This window comes from Phyllobates terribilis, unplaced genomic scaffold, assembly GCF_046119375.1.
Source record: "Phyllobates terribilis strain yellow unplaced genomic scaffold, ASM4611937v1 Scaffold_15__1_contigs__length_34870131, whole genome shotgun sequence".
Lineage (NCBI taxonomy): Eukaryota > Metazoa > Chordata > Amphibia > Anura > Dendrobatidae > Phyllobates > Phyllobates terribilis.
The window spans coordinates 30828352-30852388 of NW_027362775.1; the positions used below are offsets into that span (position 1 = coordinate 30828352).

Here is a 24037-nt window from a genome sequence, read left to right on the forward strand (position 1 = left end):
CTTTTTTATAAAAAATATTTTTTTCATCGCCATATTCTGAGAGCTGTATTTTTTTTATTGTTTGGCGAACAGAGCTGCACGAGGGCTTATTTTTTGCGCGAAGCCCCATTTTGGGGAACAACATTTTTTTGATCACTTTTTATTCAAATTCTTTAGATGCAGAATGAAGAAAAAACAGCAATTAAATGATTGATTGTTTCAATTTATTTTTGTGTGGTTGATGTTATATAATTTTTAAGGTTTGCTACTTTTATACACTAAAAACAATATTTTACAAAAATGGATTTGTTTTTGCTCCGCCATGTTATGAGAGCTATAAGTTTTATTTTTTTCTAGAGTAAGTCATATTAGGGCTTGTTTTTTGCGGGACAATTTTGAGCTTTCTTTTATACCATTTTTCTTTATATATGTATTTTTGATAACTTTTTATTCCATTTTTTGTGTGTTAGTATGATGAAAAAGCGACATTTTTGGTGTTATTTTTTTTTTACTGTGTTCACCATACGGATTAAATAATGTGACAATTTTATAGATCTGGTCGTTTCAGACGCGAAAATTCCAATTATGTGTACGAGTTTTTATCTTTGTTATAACGCAAATGCTGCTTTTTGTGATGTGTGTGCTTCTTTTTGGATTTTTACAGACATTTTATTTTTTTTTTGTTTTACTTTTTCACTTAGTCTCACTGCGGGACATATATAATTTTTACTTTGATCGTCGTTGGTCTCTAACAAGCCACTGTACCCTGTGGTCATCACATGGGGTCATTTAACCCTTTAGATACAGCTGTTGCAAGTAACAGCGTTATTTAACGGGTTAATCGGACCCCATCGGTTCCAAATCCGTCCGGGCCGATGCCACAGAATGCCAGCTGTCATTTAAGGGGATAATAAATATTTTTAATCTTGATTCAGGCGTCGCTCCCTAAACACTGGACCCCCGTGCCTAGTGGCGAATACGGACCTGTGTACTGTGCATATAGTGTACATGGATGTACACATGTGGGTGACTGTGCTGTGTGTCAGTGCAAGGATTTCCATATGTGTGGCTATATACACATTACTCCAGGATAAAGGCCTGGGAGAATAGCACTGGGGACTCTCTCAGCAGCCTGCTCTGTAGGCAGACTAGAATCCCCTCCATTCCAGCAGCCATGTCACTGATAAACTGTCTACAGCTGGTGCCTGCTGTGATAGCCTCCCCTTCAGGGGCTCCAGTCTGGTCACCTCTATTCAGAATGGAGACCTGTTGGAAGCCATATTCCACACACAGCAAAAGCAGCTTCCCTTCCTGGAGACAACAGCAATGAGAGCCGTGTGACGTGGAGGCTCCGCCCCTCCCGATGACGTCACCGCAGAGTCTAGCATCTCGAGCTAACGCCCGCAGAGGCAGTCGCTGGTATACTGCGTGCAGTACACAACGTATCTGGCGGGAGCGGGTGAGAGAGAGCGACCGTTACTACAGATACAGCGACATCCACTGCGAACAAGAAGACATCTTCTCATCTCCAGGAGACTGTGGCAGCTGGCAGGAGATGGCCATTCTATCAACACCTAAAATGGCGAGGCTGGTAAGTTACAAGATGGAGGCGCTGTGTGCTGATGGGCTGTGAGAAGAGCAGGCAATAGAACTTCCCTGCCTAATCAGCCCTGATGTTACTGAGTGGAAAAAAGCTTTAGAAATCATTTCTACTGTCCCTGTTTCCTGTGCTAATGAGGGCTTTGCCTAGTGGGTGTTAGGTCCCTCCTTCCCATGTTGTCAGGCCCCTGTTGGTGTGATAACATCATTTGCGCGAGCGACATCATCGCCGCTCATGCAAATCTCGCGCATGCGCCGCTCATTCCGGCAGCGTCACTGCATCTCTGAAGCCAGGTGTACAATTCCCCGCATCAGAGGCGCACTGCGCATGTTCGGAGGTTTAGAAGATGGTTTGCGCCTCTGATGCGGGGAAGCGTACACCCGGCCTCGGAGAAGCAGTGACGCTGCCGGAATGAGCGTCGCATGCGCAAGATTAGCATCAGCTGGCGATGACGCCGCTCGTGCAAATTATGTCATCACGCCAACAGGGGCGTGACAACATGGAAAGAGGGCTGACTAGTCTGGGGAACGAACGCCCTATCGACTAGTCAAACCTTCGTTAGCATAGGTAATGGGGAACTTGTGAATGTTTTTTAAACCTTATTTTCACTCAGTAACGTTATACGGGGCTGGTTAGGCAGGGAATTTGCTGATACATAGGTGAATGCTTCTGGGTTGGAGGGCATGGGGGACCTGACAGGTTCCCTTTAAGCATATTCACATAAGGGCAGCACGCTGCATTGTATTTTATTAATGTCATTTTTTTTGTGGTAAAACCTGTAAAAAAACAGAAAAAAATAAATTGCAGAATAAGAAACCTACTTCAGCATCGTGCTTGGGCTTCTGATCTTTTCTGACCTTAAAGCGCACCTGTCAGCAGGATTGTGCTCAGTAATCTACATACACTGTCAGGTGGGCGCCATTACCATGAATAATATGACACCTTGGCTGATGAAATCCATCCAGTGGTTCTTGTTTAACCCCTTCATGACCAGACCAGTTTCCATTTTTGTGTTTTCGTTTTTTGCTCCCCTTCTTCCCAGAGCCATAACTTTCTTATTTTTTGGTCACTATGGCCATGTGATGGCTTATTTTTTGCGGGACAAGTTGTGCTTTTGAACAGCACCACTGGTTTTACTACATCGTGTACTGGAAAACAGGAAAATTCCAAGTGCGGTGAAATTGCAAAAAAGTGCAGTTCCACAGTTGTTTTCTTGGGGTTTTGTTTCACCATGTCTGCTGAATGCTAAAACTGACCTACCATTATTATTCTCCTGGTCATTATGAGTTCGTAGACACCAAACAGGTATAGTTTTTTTACTTAAGTGGTGAAAAAAAATCCAAAGTTTGCTTAAAAAAAAAAAAAAAATGGCTCCATTTTCCGGGACCCATACCATCTCCATTTTTTACGATCTGGAGCTAGATGAGGGCTTATTTTTTGCGCGCCAAGCTGACGTTTTTATTGATACCATTTTGGGGTAGATCCGATGTTTTAATCGCGGTTATTGCAATGTTGCGGCGACCAAAAAAAAGTAATTATAGCATTTTGAATTTTTTTCACGTCACACCGTTTATCGATCGGATTAAATATTTTTTCATATTGATAGATCAAGTGATTCTGAATGTGGATATGTGTATGAGTGATTTTTTTTGTTTTATTGTGAATGGGGCGAAAGGGGGTGATTTAAACTTTAATATAATTTTTTTAATATTTTTAAACTTTTTTTACTTTACACTAGCTTCAATAGTCACAATGGGAGACTAGAAGCTGCAATTCTCTGATCGCCTTTGCTACACACAGGGGATGATCAGATCTCCTGTGTGTAGCAGAAATGCTCACCTGCTATGAGCGCCGACCACAATCTGGCAATGACAATGGCTAGGGTCTCCTGCAGACCTGGGTTGTCATGCCAACCTATCGGCGACCCACGATCATGTAACACGGTCGCCGATGTGCGGAGCCAACGACACGCTTCCGGGAAGCGCGAGTTAAATGCCGCTGTCAGAGATTGAGAGCAGAATTTAACTACACTGTGTTCCAAATTATTATGCAAATAATATTTTCTCAGATTTTCCCAAATTACCTATATGAATTGCAGTCATTGTAATTTTCCAGTCAAATAACTATTAGAGTACAATTGAAAGGTTTTTGTACAAACTGCCTATGATAACAGTATAGTTTTAAAAAATAAAAAACTCAACTGCACTCAAAATGCATGTTCCAAATTATTATGCACAGCAGAGTTTTCAACCTTTTCATTTTAATAAAGAACAAAAAATTGTCATTTTTGAAATTATAAGCATTAGCAGGTTATTACAAACTGAAATCAAACAGTTTTCAACTCAAAACTTTATTCTAGGTGATGTTACATTTGCACATAGGACCGCTTGTTCGAAAGGAGCTTCTGAACTTTTTCATCCATTGAATTTGTCAGGTTTTGGATGGTTTCTGCTTCCAATTGTTTTGCCTGAGGACAGAATACCCTCCCAGAGCTGTTGCTTAGATGTGAACTGCCTCCCGCCATCATAGACACTCCTTTTGATGATGCCCCAGAGGTTCTCAATGGGGTTGAGGTCAGGGGAGCATGGGTGCCACACCATTAGTTTGTCCCCTTTTATACCCATAGCAGCCAGAGATGCAGATGTGTTATGTGCAGCATGAGACGGGGCATTATCATGCATGAAATGATCTCGATGGTCCAGATGGATGGATTGGAGGATGGCTGGTTGATGGACACCCCATGCAAACACGGCTACGGCGCTAACAAGGAGGAGGTGGAGTAATGTTTTGGGCTGGAATCATGGGGAGAGAGATTGACGGCCCTTTTAGGATCCCTGAAGGGGTAAAGATGAACTCCATAATGTATGTTGAGTTTCTCAAACAGCACTTCCTTCCATGGTTCAAGAAGAAGAACCGTGCATTCCGCAGCAAGATCATTTTCATGCATGATAATGCCCTTTCTCATGCTGCACATAACACATCTGCATCTCTGGCTGATATGGGCATAACAGTGGACAAACTTATGGTGTGGCACCCATGCTCCCCTGACCTCAACCCCATTGAGAACCTCTGGAGCATCATCAAAAGGAGTGTCTATGATGGTGGGAGGCAGTTCACATCTAAGCAACAGCTCTGGGAGTCTATTCTGTCCTCAGGCAAAACAATTGGAAGCAGAAACCATCCAAAACCTGACAAATTCAATGGACGAGAGAGTTCAGAAGCTCCTTTCGAACAAGCGGTCCTATGTGCAAATGTAACATCCCCTAGAATAAAGTTTTGAGTTGAAAACTGTTTCAATTGTACTCTAATAGTTATTTGACTGGAAAATTACAATGACTGCAATTCATATAGGTAATTTGGGAAAATCTGAGAAAATATTATTTGCATAATAATTTGGAACACTGTGTAGTTAACAGCCACGGGGGGGGGGGGGGGGGGTGGATCGCTATTCCACCCGCAGCTGTTGCGGGCACATGTCAGCTGTATATATCAGCTGTCGTGTACCTGGAAAGCTGCGGGCTCAGTGCTGGAGCTCGCACCAAACAGGGGGTTCTCACGTTTGTCATACTATTATGGCACACGTCAAAAAGGGGTTAATTTTTACTTATAGTTTGGAGATGATGATATGCTCGTGCTCTGGGACAGCCTGTAGGGTGGGCTCTATCTGGTGCTCTGCTTATACAGTCAGCTATATGCTCTTATGACAGGTCACTGATCGTTCAGTTACCTGCCTCCTATTTTACATGTTATATACATAATGTGGGGTTAGAAAAAACAAACAAATCAAGCAAAATGGCGCCCGCACAGGCACAATAGCATCTATCGCTTGGCCATAGATGCTACTGTGCACGTGCCGTGGCCATTTTGTTGGAGCAAAAGAAAAATTTGTCTCCAGAAAAATGGCCACGTCACGTGCGCAGTGGCATCTATCAGCAATCGAGGCTCTTAATCTGCGCAAGCCCCGCCCACTGGTGGCTGGCTCTTGCGCATATTGAGAGCATCACTTGGCGATAGATACTATTGCAATTGCTCCGCTGTCATTTTGTTGGAGCAAAAAATCTGGCTCCAGCAAAATGGCCACAGCACGTGAGCAGTTGAATCTATCGGCAAGCGATGCTCTTACTTTGCGCAGGCCTTGCCTACTGGTGGGCGCCGCTTGCGCAGAATAAGAGGATCACTTGCCGATAGATGCTACTGCACTTGCGCCGCAGACATTCTGCTGGAGAATAATTTTTTTACTCCAACAAAATGGCCGTGGCATGAGATAGATGCGCCTGCGCGAGCGCCATTTTGATTGATGTCATTTTTTTCCCCCCATAATGTATACACTATGTAAATTAAAAATTGGAGGCATGTCAGTGATCGATCAGTGAGCTGTCATAAGAGCATACAGATGTAAGCAGAGCACCAGATAGAGCCCACCTCACAGACTGCCCCGGAGCACGAGCATATCATTATCTCCAAACTGAAAGTAAAAATTACACAAGAACCACGGGACGGATTTCATTAACCAAGGTATCATTTTAATGTGTGTAACAGCGCCAACCTGACAGTGTATGTAGTTTACTTAGCACAATCCTGCTGACAGGTTAATTTTCAAGGAGTTGTCTGCTCTAAATCATTAAGTCTGCAGTCACTCTGTGTGCCTGCAGACTTCTGAATCCCCACAGAGCACAAGGTTTAAAAAACATTTATATGGTCCTCATTTCCTATGCTAATCAGGGATTCGACTAGTGGGTGTTAGTTGCTCCCAGAAGAGTCAGCCTCCTTTCCATGTTATCACGCCCGTGTTGGCGTGATAATTTGCCGCTCATTCTGGCAGCGTCACTGCATCTCTGAAGCCAGGTGTATGCTTCTCCGCATCAGAGGCGCACTGTGCATGTTCGGAAGTTTAGAAGATGACTTCCGTACATGTGCAGTGTGCCTCTGTAGCCAAGAAGCGTACACCCGGCCTCAGAAAAGCAGTGACGGTGCCGGAATGAGCGGCGCATGTGCAAGATTTCCATGAGCGACAATGACGCCGCTCGTGCAAATTATGTAATCATGCCCCATCAACTAGTCAAAGCCCTCATAAGCATAGGCAATGGGGAGCATGTGAATGTTTTGTAAACTTTGTTTTCACTCAGTAATGTTATACGGGGCTGGTTAGGCAGGGAAGTTGCTGATACATAGGTGAATGCTGCTGGGTTGGAGGGTATAGGGGATGTGACAGGTTGCCTTTAAGCTTACTCACATAAGAGCAGCGCACTGTTTTGTATTTTATTAATGTAATTTTCTTTGTCGTAAAACCCGTAAAAAACCCCAGAAAAAATAAATTGCCGAAAAAGAAATCTACTTCAGCATCGTGCTTATGCCTCTGATCTTTTCTGACTTTAAAGCGCACCTGTCAGCAGGATTGTGATTGTGTGCCCACACTGTCAGGTGGGCGCCATTACACTGATTAAAATGATACCTTGTTTGACGCTTGGCGATAGATAATACTGCTCATGGTCTGCGGCCATTTTGTTGGAGCAAAAAAAATTAGTCTTCAGCAAAATTGCTGCATCGTGTGGGCAGTTGCATCTATCAACAAGCGATGCTTTTAATCTGCGCAAGGTGGGCGGCGCTTGCCCAGTTTGAGAGCATCTCTTGGTGATAGATACTACTGCACACGCACCACTGCCAATCTGGCTCCAGCAAAACGGCCACGGCGCATGCTCAGTTGCACATATCAGCAAGCAATGCTCTTAATTTTATCATTTTAATCAGCGTAACGCTGCCAACCTGACAGTGTATGTAGTTTACTTAGTACAATCCTACTGACAGGTGCACTTTAAAGGGGTTGACAACTCTAAATCTATAAGTCTGCAGTCCCTCTATGTAACTGCAGACTTATGAATCCCTCAGAGCACACACTGTGAGCTGCGGGGATTCGCCTGTGTCTGAGCCATATGCGTTATACATACTCCTGGCCAGATTCCGACTAGTGGGTGTGGCTTCGCTTCATGCACTTGCATAAAGTGAGGCTGCGCCCCAACTAGTGACTCGACTGTTCAGTGAGCGTGGCTTATATGTAAAGATGGTCTGAGATCAGTGGCCCAAAGTCATTTAACCCTTGAAAAACACCAGTTACTGGCTATTTGCCCCCTTTGATGGCAGTTCTCATGCCCAGAGCATATTTAAACGGGCTAGAATGACCTGAACTTGATGCGCCCATCACTATGTATGTAATGGTGGTCAGAGATCAGTGACCCAAAGTCATTTAACCCTTGAAAAACACCAATTATTTATTCAAATATGTGAAAATTGGTTATATCTCCACTTTGATGTCAGTTTTGATACCCAAAACTTATTTTGGCCAGGCTGGAGTGACTTGTATTTGATGCGGGCAATCACTATGTAATGGTGGTGTGAGATCAGGGGCCCAAAAACACTTAACCCCACTGCCCACTTTGATGCCCATTTTTGTGCCATTGTTATAACTTTTGTAGCTGCTCTTAATTGTATTCTAATCAGGGCACCTCGCTGCATTGTATTATATTAATGCATTTTTTTTTGTCAAAGCGCACCTGTCAGAAAGATTGTGCTCAGTAAACCACATACACGGTCAGGTGAGCGACATTAAACTGATTAAAATGATGAAATCCATTCTGTGGTTCTTGTGTAATGTTTACTTTCAGTTTGGAGATAATAATATGCTCGTGATCAGGGACGGCCTGAGGAGCCTCCTATTTTACATAATGCATCCATTAGTGCGGGGTAAAATAAGAGTCAGGTCAGTGAAGGCACAGTGACCTGTAATAAGAGCATACAGATGAATATGTAAGCAGAGCACCAGATAGAGCGCCCCCCCCCCCACAGGCCGCCCCGAAGCACGAGCATATCATTATCTCCAAACTGAAAGTAAAGACTACACAAGAACCACAGGACGGATTTCATCAACCAAGGTATAATTTTAATCAGTTTAATGTCGCCCACCTGACAGTGTATGTGGTTAAGGCTGTGTGCCCACGATGCCTCCCAGCCTATGGCCCCGATGCTGCGGAGGGGCCGCATGCGGATATTCAAATGAGCGGCACCTTTTTTTTTTACCTACGGACTTTCCCCATAGAGGTTAGGTCTATGGGGAAAGCCTGCAAGCGGACCTGCAACTGAAATTGACATGCTACGGTCTGGAAAGACGCGCCACATGTCAGTTTCCGTGAGTGAGCCACAGACGCATAGTAGACATAGAATTTCTAGAAATGCCATCCACTGTACTGTAACATTTGTCTCCTGCTTATTTGACGCTGCATAAGTCCGCAGCGTCAAACCTGCAGCGGCTCCGGATCGTGGGCACACAGCCTACTGAGGACAGTCCTGTTGACAGGTGCGCTTTAAATCTGTAAAAAACAGAAAAAAATAAATTACCTAATAAGAAACTGCCTAATAAGAAACCAACTGCAGCATCGTGCTTCACACAGCTTCATACTACTACAGTGGTGGCCAAAAGTATTGTCACCCCTAAAATTCTGTCAGATAATACTCAGTTTCTTCCTGAAAATGATTGCAATCACAAATTCTTTGGTATTATTCTCTTCATTTAATTTGCTTGCAAGGAAAAAACACAAAAGAGAACGAAGCAAAAATCAAATCATTGATCATTTCACACAAAACTCCACGGTATGCGTGGCCCCCTCAACCCCCAATCCTAGGATGCGTGGCTCCCTCATCCCCCAATCCTGAGATGAGTGTCCCTGTCATCCCCCAATCCTGGGATGCGTGGCCCCGTCATCCCCCAATCCTGGGATGCGTGGCCCCCTCATCTCCCAATCCTGAGATGAGTGGCCCCCTCATCCCCCAATCCTGGTATACGTGGCCCCCTCATCCCCCAATCCTGGTATGTGTGGTCCCCTCATCCCTTTCACGCTGCACACATACAAAAAAATAAACATTTATACTCACCTTTCTTCTCTGTGCTCCAGCGCTGCGGTGTCCTGTTCTTCTGAGGAGTGCGGCGCCGGAGTACGCACGTGCCCATACTTCGCTGTCCTGTGCCATTTTGCTGAAGACACACTGAAAATGTGTCTTCAGTAAAATGGCACCGGATAGCGCTATACGCATACGCCGACTACGACACCTTCACTCCTGCCCTGGTCTCTGGCGAGAAGAGAGGTGCTGTGGCAACGCTCCTCCCGGTCAGGTAAGTATGTAAGTATGGCGCCGGAGATCGTGGTATGCGTTCAGTGTCTTTTCATACTGCGAACTTTGGCGCCATATACTCCTCTTACCTGTAACAGCTCCATGCATTTATCTGTCTGGAGCCAGACTGCGCAGGCGTGTCTAGCTTGTGCAGTCTATAGAGGCTTCAGACAGAGGGACGCTTGTAGTGTTATATTATAGATACACATGCACAGCTTCACACTATAAGGTATGATAGTAGTGTGACGCTGTGCCTGTGTATATAACATCTAGTGGGGAGTTCACACTATAAACTATAAAGTGTTTACATAGCTCTATACTATATACTATTATATATTATATACCTCGTCGTGTAAAGCTGTGCATGTGTATATAATATATAATGAAGCGTTCACACTACATACCATAAAATGTATACATATCACTATACTATATACAAGAGCATCTCACTAAATTAAAATGTCATCAAAATGTTAATTTCAGTTCTTCAATACAAGAAGTGAAACTTATAGAGTCATTAAAAACAGAGTGATCTATTTCAAGTGTTTATTTCTGTTAATGTTGATGATTATGGCTTACAGCCAATGAAAACACAAAAGTTATTATTTCAGTAAATTAGAATAATTAACAAAAAACAAGCTTTTAAAAATGTCCCTTAGTCTGTTTCAGTAGGCTCCACAATCATGGGGAAGACTGCTGACTTGACAGTTGTCGAAAAGACAGTCATTGACAAACTCCACAAGGAGGGTAAGCCACAAAAGGTCATTGCTAAAGAAGCTGTCTTTTTACACACTGCTGTATCCAAGCATATTAATGAAAAGTTGCGTGGAAGGAAAACGTGTGGTAGATAAAGGTGCACTAGCAACCGGGATAACCGCAGCCTTGAAAGGATTTTTAAGAAAAGGCTATTCAAAAATTTGGGGGAGATTCACAAGGAGTGGACTGCTTCAAGAGCCACCACACACCGACGTATCCAGGACATGGGCTACAAGTGTCGCATTCCTTGTGTCAAGCCACTCATGACCAATAGACAACGCCAAAAGCGTCTTACCTGGGCCAAGGAGAAAAAGACCTGGACTGTTGTCAGTGGTCTAAGGTGTTGATTTCAGATGATAGTAAATTTTGCATTTCATTTGGAAATCAAGGTCTCAGGAGTCTGGAGGAAGAGTGGGGAGGCCACAATCCAAGCTGCTGGAGGTCTAGTGTGAAGTTTCCACAATCAGTGCTGGTTTGGGGAGCAATGTCATCTGCTGGTGCAGGTACACTGTGTTTTATCAAGACCAAAGTCAGCGCAGCCGTCTGCCAGGATATTTTATAGCACTTCATGCTTCCCTCTGCCGACAAGCTTTTAAGAGTTGAAAATTTCTCCAGCAGGACTTGGCACCTGTCCACACTGCCAAAAGTATCAATACCTGGTTTAAAAACAACAGTATGGCTGCGTGCACACGATGCTTTTTTCATGCGTTTATGCTGCGGATTTTCCGCTGCTTAAACGCATCAAAAACGCATGGTAATCCGCACCCCATGGTCCCCAATGGCATTCCGCAATGTCAATGCACATGCTGCGGATTTTTCCGCAGCGTTTCTGCAGCGCAAATAAATCCGCAGCATGTTCATTAATTTTGCGGAAGCGCCGCCATTGACTTGCATTGAGACGCATATAATGCGCGTCTGTACATTTATACAAGCGGATTATATGCGTCTCTATGTGCGGATGGTACCCAGTTCTGGAGGAGAGGAGACTCTCATCCAGACCTGGGTACCATTGTACCTGTAAAAAAAAGAATAAAATAATAAATAAAGTTTATATTCACCTGTCCGGCGGCCCCTGCAGCGCTTCTCCTTCCAGGACCTGAGATGACGTCGCGGTCATGTGACCGCAGGCTGTCTCGCGAGATGCCGGCAACCCGGAAGAAGCCAGGACGAGCGCGACAGCACACGCGGCGGGGGATCGGGGGTGAGTATAGCTTTATTTTTTTATTTTTACGGTCACACTATGTAAATCCATGCCTTTTGCATGGATTTAAATTGTGTGACCTAGTTGTCAAGCACTTTCCAAGTGATGCTATCGCTTGGAAAGTGCTCGTCAGTCCGCATGCAGAAACACATGCGCTAACGCATGTGGGTACGCATGTGAATCCGCATGTATTCTGCAGGAAAAACGCATGCACAATCTGCATGCGTTTTTTCTGCCAGGGAGATGCAGAAATGCTGCAGAAATTTTCTGCTTCATTTCTGCATCGTGGGCACATAGCCTATCACTGTGATTGATTGGCCAGCAAACTCGCCTGACCTTAACCCCATAGGCAATCTATCGGGTATTATCAAGAGGAGGATGAGATACACCAGACCCAACAATGCAGACGAGCTGAAGGCTGCTATCAAAGCAACCTGGGCTTCCATAACACCTCAGCAGTGCCACAGGCTGATCGCCTCCATGCCACATTGCCGCATTGATGCAATAATTGAGCCCCGACCAAGTACTGAGTGCATTCACTGAACATACATTTCAGTAGGCCAGCATTTTGGATTTTAAATTAATTTTTCAAGACGGCGTTATGAAGTATTCTAATTTACTGAGATAATGACTTTTGTATAATGATTGTCTGTAAGCCATAATCATCAACATTAACAGAAATAAACACTTGAAATAGATCACTCTGTTTGTAATGACGCTATATAATATATGAGTTTCACTTTTTGTATTGAAGAACTGAAATAAATTAACTTTTTGATGATATTCTAATTTAGTGAGAAGCACTTGTATACAGTGCTGAGCATAAGTGAGTACACCCCTTGTATTATCAGTACATTATTTTTACAATGCTCAGCATAAGGGCGGTTTCATGCGTCTGGATATTTCCAGGACTGGAAAAACCCATATCGGAGATATACATATCCGGTGTGTCTGTGTGTGTCACACTTGTGGCGCATCAGGATCACCCGTACCGGCGCCTGGGAATCAGTGTACAGTTCCCAAGCCCTGGGTGCTATATTCTGCCCTCATCATTGTTCTTTGCTCGCGCTGTGATCAGCACGAGCAAGAGACAAAGTTGGGTGTAGTAGTGTCTGCTCCTACAGTGTCTCAGTGTAAAATAAGATTAAAATAATAAAATACATTTACTCGCCTGTCACCACACGTACTGGACACACTGACATGTGAAAGAGCCCTAAGTAGGTACTCCCCCTTATTATTGGTACATTATATATACAGCACTCAGCTTAAGTAAGTACACCCCTCTATTATCAGAACATTATATACAAAGTGCTCAGTGTGTGTACACCCGTTTATTATTAGTACTTTATATAGCACTCAGCATAATTGAGTACACCCCCATATTATCAGTGCATTATATATACAGCAATCAGCATAAGTGAGTACAAACCCTGTATTATCAGTATATTATATAGAGTGCTTAGAGTAAGTGAGTGCACCCCCTGTATTTTCACAAAATTATATATAAAGCTCTCAGAATAAGTGAGCACACTCCTGTATTATCAATACATTATACATAAAATACAGACCAAAAGTTTGGACACACCTTCTCATTTAAAGATTTTTCTGTATTTTCATGACTTTGAAAATTGTACATTCACACTGAAGGCATCAAAACTATGAATTAACACATGTGGAATTATATACTTAACAAAAAAGTGTGAAACAACTGAAAATATATCTTATATTCTAGGTTCTTCAAAGTAGCCACCTTTTGCTTTGATCACTGCTTTGCACACTCTTGGCATTCTCTTGATGAGCTTCAAGAGGTAGTCACCGGAAATGGTTTTCACTTCACAGGTGTGCCCTGTCAGGTTTAATAAGTGGGATTTCTTCTTGCCTTATAAATGGGGTTGGGACCATCAGTTGTGTTGTGCAGAAGTCAGGTGGATACACAGCTGATAGTCCTACTGAATAGACTGTTAGAATTTGTATTATGGCAAGAAAAAAGCAGCTAAGTAAAGAAAAACGAGTGGCCATCATTACTTTAAGAAATGAAGGTCAGTCAGTCCGAAAAATTGGGCAAACTTTGAAAGTGTCCCCAGGTGCAGTTGCAAAAGCCATCAAGCGCTACAAAGAAACTGGCTCACATGAGGACCGCCACAGGAAAGGAAGACCAAGAGTCACCTCTACTTCTGAGGATAAGTTTATCCGAGTCACCAGCCTTAGAAATCGCAGGTTAACAGCAGCTCAGATTAGAGACCAGGTCAATGTCACACAGAGTTCTAGCAGCAGACACATCTTTTCAACAACTGTTAAAAGGAGACTTTGTGCAGCAGGCCTTCATGGTAAAATAGCTGCTAGGAAACCACTGCTAAGGACAGGCAACAAGCAGAAGAGACAAGTTTGGGCTAAAGAACACAAGGAATGGACATTAGACCAGTGGAAATCTGTGCTTTGGTCTGATGAGTCCAAATTTGAGATCTTTGGTTCCAACCACCGTGTCTTTGTGCGACGCAGAAAAGGTGATCGGATGGACTCTACATGCCTGGTTCCCACCGTGAAGCATGGAGGAAGAGGTGTGATGGTGTGGGGGTGCTTTGCTGGTGACACTGTTGGGGATTTATTCAAAATTGAAGGCATACTGAACCAGCATGGCTACCACAGCATCTTGCAGCGGCATGCTATTCCATCCGGTTTGCGTTTAGTTGGACCATCATTTATTTTTCAACAGGACAATGACCCCAAACACACCTCCAGGCTGTGTAAGGGCTATTTGACCAAGAAGGAGAGTGATGGGGTGCTACGCCAGATGACCTGGCCTCCACAGTCACCAGACCTGAACCCAATCGAGATGGTTTGGGGTGAGCTGGACCGCAGAGTGAAGGCAAAAGGGCCAACAAGTGCTAAGCATCTCTGGGAACTCCTTCAAGATTGTTGGAAGACCATTTCCGGTGACTACCTCTTGAAGCTCATCAAGAGAATGCCAAGAGTGTGCAAAGCAGTCATCAAAGCAAAAGGTGGCTACTTTGAAGAACCTAGAATATAAGACATATTTTCAGTTGTTTCACACTTTTTTGTTAAGTATATAATTCCACATCTGTTAATTCATAGTTTTTATGCCTTCAGTGTGAATGTACAATTTTCATAGTCATGAAAATACAGAAAAATCTTTAAGTGAGAAAGTGTGTCCAAACTTTTGGTCTGTACTGTATATACAGTATATATATATATATATATATATATATACACACACACACATACAGCGCTTAGCATAAGTGAGTACACCCCTGTATTATCAGTACATCCTATATAATGCTGGACTCGTCTTTCTTTCCAAAGCCGGGATGGGCGGAGACTGCTCAGTGTGGCGCCGGAGTCAGCACGTGCGCATACCGCACTACGGCGCCATTTTATTGAAGACACTGTGCTTGCGAATTCGCAGATACAGTGTCTTCAACAAAATGGAGCTGGATATCGCAGGATGCGCACGTGTCTACTCCTGCACCATTTTATTGAAGAATTCTACTACAACATCAGTATAGCAGTGCTCACAAGCCGGCCATCACCATTATCCTTATAGTCAGCTTGTGCGCACTGCTATGTTGACGTTGGAGTACATTACTTCAATAAAATAGGCGCTGTTTTATTGAAGACACTGTGTATGCAAATTTGCAGACCCAGTTTCTTTAAAAAAATGGTGCAGGATAGCGCTGTATGTGCACATGCTGACTCCAGCGCCATTAAAGGGGTTGTCCAGTACTTTATATTACCCCCCCCCCCCAATGTATCCCCCCGGGTCCCCTAAGGATTTTTGTAATTACCTTATGTTGCAGATACTGCCTGTGAGCAGCACGATCACTGGCCGCTCACAGGCATGACGTGAACCCCGACTACAGCTGGCTCTGACATCCGCTGATGTCACGACAAGTGCTGGCAGCAGCCAGGGGTCTCTGTCTTCTGCGTTCCGCGGTGGATGCCAGGCTGTGAGCGGGGTTACCCTCTACCCGCGTCACACCCAGCATCTACTGTGTGCTCTGCCTCTCCCCATTCATTGGGAAAGCGCGCGGTGGATGCTGGGTGTGACACGGGGTAGCCCCGCCCACAACCCAGCAGCCACCGCGGGGACCGCATCACTGATGTCACTCCTCACTTGTTGTGATGTCAGCGCGGGGTCACGTGATGCCTGTGAGCGGCCAAGGATAGCACCGCTCACAGGTAGAAACAGCAACCTAAGGTATTTACAAAAATCCTTAGGGGCCCCGGGGGGGGGGATCCATTGTGGGGTAATAAAAAGTACTGGACAACTTCTTTAATAAAATTAAAAATGTACCAGTAAAAATGCTTGCCACGTGGGCGTAGAACGTGTTTAATAGCTAGTGCAATATATAGTGAGGCATTCACACTATAAGCTATACAGTTTATACATAGCTCTATACTGTCATATAGTAGATGCCTCGTTGTGTGAAACTGTGCCTGTGTATATAATATATAGTGGGTAGTTCACACTTTATATTGTATACATAGTAATACGCTATACTATCATATAGTATATACCTTGTATATAGTATAGAGCTCCGTAGATCACTACTAGCTTCACGATCACCCAATTAAGATTATTAGCTGCCACCACCAATCAGTTCCGGTCGATTGGATGCCTTATAGGTAGCGTGTGGCTTTGGGGGAGGAACGATTACAGAGCAAAAGAAACAGAACTATTACATTTTATATTTAATCCAAAGGGAGACAGTGTTTATGAAAAAATATACAAAAGATTTTACAAAGGGAGACAAAACAATACAGCATATACAGTTACAGAAATAAAAGGGATTAACAGAAAAGCTTACTATACCGATCGCAGAGACGATTCAGTTTAGATGAAGGAAAGCGCTTCGATTTGACTGTTAAGGAACGTGGCCCTTGCTTACACGAAAATATGTATCTTCCAGCATGAGCGAAGATCAATATTCGGCTTGATCTTTTATGCCTGATTGGGCCCTGCCCACACACTCCCCTGTGATGATGTCACGTGGGCTGGTCTGCGCCCTTCATGTTTTTTTTTAAATCTCTTAATTTCTGTGATATCTCCTCGCTCGATGATCGCAGAAGTTAGCAAGTGAATCCATATTTTTTATTGTGATTTTACTTTTCCTTAGAGATCAAACATGACATGGCTGCTTTCAGTTATCTTTGCCCTGTTGCGTTACAGCTCAACGGCAGGGCTCGCAGATATGGAAAAATATGCATACTGTTCCCCACATAGCCCCGCTGCTAAAAATATAGGTCCCATCACAATCAGAATTATAGAAATTCCCCTATTCCACACTTACTTTCGGTACCTAAAAGTCTGGAGATTAAACGCATTTGCAACTGGAAATGACCCGGCTATTCTCAGGAGTGTGATAGATTCCCTTTGAAGCCTAAGGAGATGTTTCCTATCTCTCTCAGGTGTCATAATGGTTACCTTTACACAACTCATTCAGTCTCTAGTCCAGGGGTCCTCAAACTTTTTAAACACGGGGCCAGTTCACTGTCCCTCAGACTATTGGAGGGCTGGAATATAGTTTTTTTTAAAAAAAACTATGAACAAATTCCTATGCACACTGCACATATCTTATTTTGATGTAAAAAAACAATACAGGAACAAATACAATATTTAAAATGAAGAACAAGTAAAGTTAGATAAACCGGTATTTCAATAGGCAAGTAAATGTCCCCAATAGACACCATAGGCCCCAATAGGCAGGTAAATATCCCCAATAGGCAGCATAGGTCCCCAATAGGCAGGTAAATATCCCCAATAGGCAGCATAGGTCCCCAATAGGCAGGTAAATGTCCCCAATAGGCAGGTAAATGTCCCCAATAGGCAGCATAGGTCCTCAATGGGGAGGTAAAAGTCCCCAATAGGCAGCATAGGTCCTCAATGGGCAGGTAAATGACCCCAATAGGCAGCATAGGTCCTCAATAGGCAGGCTATTTCCCCCTTATAATGCCCCATGCAGGCTGTTCCCCCCTTATAATGCCCCATGCAGGATGTCACCCCCCATATAATGCCCCATGCATGATGTCCCTTTCTCCCACCATATAATGCCCCATGCAAGATATCACTCCCCTGTCTTTATAATGTCCCATGCAGGATGTCACCCCCCCATATAATGCTCCATGCAGGATGTCACTCCCCTGTCGTTATAATGCCCCATTCCGGGTGTCACCCCCATATAATGCCCCATGCAGGATGTCCCTTTCTCCCACCATATAATGCCCCATGCAAGATATCACTCCCCTGTCTTTATAATGCCCCATGCAGGATGTCACCCCCCCCATATAATGCCCCATGCAGGATGTCACTCCCCTGTCGTTATAATGCCCCATGCAGGATGTCACCCCCCTATATAATGCGCCACGCAGGATATCACTCCCCTGTCGTTATAATGCCCCTTTCAGGATGTCACCCCCCATATAATACCCCATGCAGCATGTCACTCCCCCATATAATACCCCATGCAGGATGTCACCCCCCCATATAATGCCCCATGCAGCATGTCACCCCCCCATATAATGCCCCATGCAGGATATCACTCCCTTGTTGTTATAATGCCCCATTCAGGATGTCACCCCCCCCATATAATGCCCCATGCAGGATGTCACTCCCCTGTTGTTATAATGCCCCATTCAGGATATCATCCCCCCATATAATGCCCCATGCAGGATGTCACTCCCCTGTCGTTATAATGCCCCATGCAGGATGTCACCCCCCCATATAATGCCCCATGCAGGATGTCACTCCCCTGTCGTTATAATGCCCCATTCAGGATGTCACCCCCCCATATAATGTGCCACGCAGGATATCACTCCCCTGTCGTTATAATGCCCCTTTCAGGATGTCACCCCCCCCATATAATACCCCATGCAGCATGTCACTCCCCCATATAATGCCCCATGCAGCATGTCACCCCCCCATATAATGCCCCATGCAGCATGTCACTCCCCCATATAATGCCCCATGCAGCATGTCACCCCCCCATATAATGCCCCATGCAGGATATCACTCCCCTGTCGTTATAATGCCCCATTCAGGATGTCACCCCCCCCATATAATGCCTCATGCAGCATGTCACCCCTCCCCCATATAATGCCCCATGCAGGATGTCACCCTTAATATTATGTCCCATGCCTCCATACATTAAAAAAAAAATGCAATTCTCACCTCCCTCCTCCTCACCTGCTGCAGCTGCTCACTTCCGGACTCCAGCGTTGCCGGCCTCATCCTGCTCTGCGCTGCCTGTGATGGCTCAGGGGAGGGCACGGTGTAAAGACGTCACCGCACCCTCTGACCTGACACGTCACAGGGAGCATGCTCCAGGAAGACAGTGGATCTGCGGAGGCACGAGAGGTAAGTATCCGGCTGCCGGGGCCATGAGCAAGCGGGGGGAAGGGCGGGCGCTGGCACCGCTCTCCTCTGCCCCCAACTCGGCGGGCCGGATAAAAATCCTCCGCGGGCCGTAGTTTGAGGACCCCTGCTCTAGTCCATATGTTTCAAGGTGTCTATTCATCGCATGTGTCTTTTACTAAGGGCTCCATTTCTTATGGTAATTAGCCTGAATAATTAAGTTTGGCACTTCTTGTGTGCACTGCCACTTTACATTGAAGCAGCTTTTTAGATTGTCAGCTTTACTCCTTACTATGGTATAGGGTTTGTGGGGATGAGGGGCTTGGAGAGAGAGATATTTTTTATATTTTCTGACAAATAGTATACAGTATGGAGCTATGTATACAATATGTAGTATATAGTGTGAACTCCCCACTATATATTATATGCACAGGCACAGCTTTACACAATGAGGTATATACTATGTGATAGTATGTGGTATAGCACTTTGTATACAAGATATAGTGTGAATGCCCCACTAAATATGATGTACACATGCAAAGCTTCACTCTGAGCTATATACTATACAATAATATATAGTATAGAGTATGTATACATTAGTATATAGTGTGAACTCCCCACTGCATATTATATACACAGGTACAGTTTTACACTACGAGGTGTCTACTAGATGATGGTATATAGCAATGTTTCCCAAACTCCAGTCCTCATGGCCCCCACAGGTCATGTTTTCAGGATCTTCTTAGTATTGCACAGGTGATGGAATTACTATCAAGGCATCATGAATTCTCTAACCTGTGCAATACTAAGGAGATCCTGAAAACATGACCTGTGGGGGCCATGAGGACTGGAGTTTGGGAAACACTGGTATATAGTATAGTGCTATGTATACATTATATGGTATGTAGTGTGAACTCCCCACAATAGTGATGGTCCGAGTCAAAATCAGGTCACTTTAACTTGTCTCAAGCATTAGAACTGGTATTTTTAGGGGTTAAATTACTTTGGTTCACTGATCTCACACCACTGTTACACATATAGGGATGCCCTTCATCAAACATAAATTCTCTAGCCCAGCTTAAACGGGTTCTGTGCATCAGGACTGACATCAAAGTCGGCAATTAGCTTATTTTTACAGATTTGCATAAGTTACTTTTTTTAATTGGTTAAAGGGGTACTCCGGGGAGATAAAAAAAAAAAAAGTTGTACTGTTCCTGCACTCATACACTATAAAGATGATATGCCCAGCGCGCTATAATAATCTTTATAACTCCTGCTCCCTGCTAGTAGCCCTGTGAATGAGACATTATCAAGGGGCTGCTATTAGAAGCTGTGAGCAGGCGATGCCCTCGACATGTCCCCTCACCTGGGACTGCAGACAGGGAGACATTATGGGGCTGGTGTGACAGGCGCTGCTTTTCACTGCACTGCTCACCCCTCTGTCTGGGACATTACAGCAGTGTGCAGCTCCTCGCTGTTATTACCCAGTCTAATAGTTGTTTCCCTGCCGACAACGGGAGTTGCCTCGCCTCCTCTCCTCAGGCTACCTGTTCCCTACATGCGGGAGCAGCACTTAGTGTATGATGTAATGACCCAGGCGGGAGGGGGTAGCAGTGAAAGAGCAGATCCTGTCACGGAATTAAAAGGGTTAAAAAGATTATGTATCTGCACTGGGCATCTCCTCTTTATAATTTGAGTGCAGGAACAGTCCAAAATAAATGTCTATCTCCCTGGGGTACCCCTTTTAAATAACTGTGGGCCAGTGATCTCACATCACTGTTATACAATAGTGATGCCCTGCATGAGATTCAGGTCACTCCAGCATGGCCCAAATGGGTTCTGGGCATGTGAACTGGCATCAAAGTGGGCAAATGGTTGTATGACTTAGTACTACTGGTTTTACTGCACCACCACACAGAAGAGGAAGACCCACATCACAGTTTCCTTCTGGATGGCCAAAGTGGTTATTAATCAGAAAAGCTGGCATCAAGGTGGGCAAATTTCAACTTTGTCGTGGGTTGAATAAGTTACTGATTTAGTTTTTTTTAGAGTTTAAGGGGTTGTCCGGCCTTAGGCTACTGTATGTACCTGCAGACTTGTGAATCCTCACATCGCAAATATTGCTCACTGTAAGATTTCTCCGATGGCGGCACAAGGAGTTGGCGGTCATGTGTAATTTGCATACTTCAGCCATATCCTGACTATATGAGCGTGACCTCCCTCAATGCAAGTGTATTAAGTGAGGCTGGATACAATCTAGTCAGAAAGTGGCTGGAAGTATGCAATTTGCATACTTGTGGTCACATGACTGCCCACTAATGGCGCTGGCACCGGAGGATCCTCACAGTGAGCAGTGTGTGCATTGTGAGGATTCACAAGTCTGCAATCACATGCAGTGACTTCAGACTTGTAACCTAAGGCCGGACAACCCCTCTAACTCTAAAAATAAACCAGTAACTTCTTCAAATCAGTACAAAGTTACAATTTTTGTCCACTTTGATGCCAGCTTTTCAGATCAGTAACCACTTTGACCATCCTGAAGGAAATTGATTATAATATGGGTGTTCCTCTTCTGTGTGCTGGTGATGTAAGACCAATATTCATTCAACCATTTAGCAACACCAGATACTTATTCAAATCTGTGAAAACTGGCTAATTGCCTACTTTGATGCCATTTTTGATACCCAGAACCCATTTGGACTAGGCTGGAATTACCTGAATTTGATGCAGGGCATCACTTTTTCTGTAATTATGGTGTGAGATCAGTGGCTCAGGGTTATATAACCCTTCAAAAACACAAGTTATTCGGCTGTGTGCCCACGATGCTTTTTTGGTGCGTTTTTTGTTGCGTATTTGCAGCGCATAAACGCTCCAGAAACGCATTGCATACCTTTTCCCATGACTTCCTATGACATTCTGCAAGTTCTGTGCACATGGTCAGGATTTTTTCTGCGCAGAAAATTTTCTAATAACTCAATTTGGTGACAGTTCTATTGCCCAGAACCTGTTTGGGCCAGGTTGGAGGAACGTGTTTGATGCGTAGTATCACTCTCTGTGTAAATCCTAAATACTTGACATTTTTTTTTCTTCAGCAGACAAAGCTTAAACGGCACAGAAGAGGGTAAGTCTGATTTCATTCTCTTATGTCCATTACTAGGACAATATCTTTATAAATACTGTGTTTTCCTGGATATAAAACCTACACCTAAAATAAGCCTTTGCATGATTTTACAGAGTTTTTGGCGTATGCTTGAAATATAATCCCCAAAAATAAGCCCTAGTTACAGTTAAGGCCAGCATTAAAGTGGGTGGAGAGCAAACTGGGCAATTGACCAAGACCCCAACTCTCGTCGGTTGTGTGCCCACGATGCGTTTTTTAAGTGTTTCCGCAGCGGCAAAAACGCTGCAGAAATGCTTAAAAAACGCATGGTAGAAGGCCTGCCATGTTCCCCAATGATAATCCGCACGTGCTGTGCACATGCTGCAGAAATTTCCGCTGTGGATTATCATTGCGGAAAAAAACGCAGCACTACCAATTATTTTGCGGAAGTGCTACGTTTTCGCCGCCATTGACTTGCATTAGAACAAATGGATTACGCATCACTGTATATGTAGATGCACATTCCATGCGTTCTAATGTACGGCTGGTACCCAGGTCTAGAGAAGAGGAGACTCTCCTCCGGACCCGGGTACCATAGAAACTGTGAAAAAAAGAATAAAATAAAAAATAAATATGATACTTACCTTCTGGCGGCCCGCGGCGCGCTCCTCCTTGCTTGGTGGCAGTTCGCGATGGAATGAAGGACCTGCGCTGACGTCACAGTCATGTGACGGGTCACGCGACGCTGACGTCGGCAAGTCCTTCAGTTTACCACTGCCAGCAGTCGGGACGGTGAAGCAAGCCAGCATGGGCCATCGGAGGGTAAGTATATATTTATTTGTTTATTTTTTGACATTCTCTCGGGTCACACTATATGCCGGTTGCATGGATTCATATAGTGTGACCAAGTTGACAAGCACTTTCCAAGTGATGCTAAAATCGCTTGGAAAGCGCTTGACAACCCGCATGCGGAAATGCCAGTGAAGAACACTTCACTTCCGCATGTACCTGGCAGGAAAACCGCATGTACAATCCGCATGTACAATCCGCATGTACAATCTGCATGTACAATCCGCATGTACAATCCGCATGTACAATCCGCATGTACATTCCGCATGTACAATCCGCATGTACAATCCGCATGTACAATCCGCATGTACAATCCACATGTACAATCCGCATGTACATTCCGCATGTACAATCCGCATGTACAATCCGCATGTACAATCCGCATGTACAATCCGCATGTACATTCCGCATGTACAATCCGCATGTACAATCCGCATGTACAATCCACATGTACAATCCGCATGTGTTTTTTTCTGCCAGGGAGATGCAGAAACGCTCGGGAAAAATCCTGAGCATTTCTGCATCGTGGGCACATAGCCTTAGAGGTCACCAGCGTTTTTATTCCGAGGTTAAGACTTCCTAAGGACGTTTGGTGACATCAAGGTCATTTGACCATGATCTCACCAAATTTTATTTAACCCCTTCACCCCCCAAGCTTGTTTTCATCTTTCTGCCAGCCCAATTTTTACAATTCTGACCACTTTATGAGGTAATTACTCTGGAACGCTTCAACGGATCCCACTGATTCTGAGATTGTTTTTTCATGACGTATTGTACTTCACGTTAGTGGTAAAATTTGTTCAATATGACTTGCGTTTATTTGTGAAAAAAATGGAAATTTGGTGAAAATGTCGCAATTTTCAAACCTTTAATTTTTATACCCTTAACCCCTTTACAACCTTGGACGTATGAGTATGAATCCTGAACAATTTACCTCCCCCACTATTATGCCAAAACCAGAATGAGATTTTTTTTTTCACTGTACTTAATTTACATGCATAAAAGAGACAAAGCATGAACAAG

The 24037-nt window shown here is 44.2% G+C and overlaps 1 long non-coding RNA gene across 1 annotated transcript in view; it reads left to right on the forward strand.

Annotated features, from left to right (window-relative positions):
* The first annotated feature begins 1390 nt into the window (after nt 1-1390).
* The window catches only part of LOC141175997 (uncharacterized), a 54823-nt gene continuing 32176 nt past the window's right edge, over nt 1391-24037 (forward strand). The window contains exons 1-2 of the long non-coding RNA XR_012253086.1: nt 1391-1570; nt 22158-22186. This is a non-coding gene — a long non-coding RNA (uncharacterized lncRNA). The remainder of the gene's footprint in view (nt 1571-22157; nt 22187-24037) is intronic.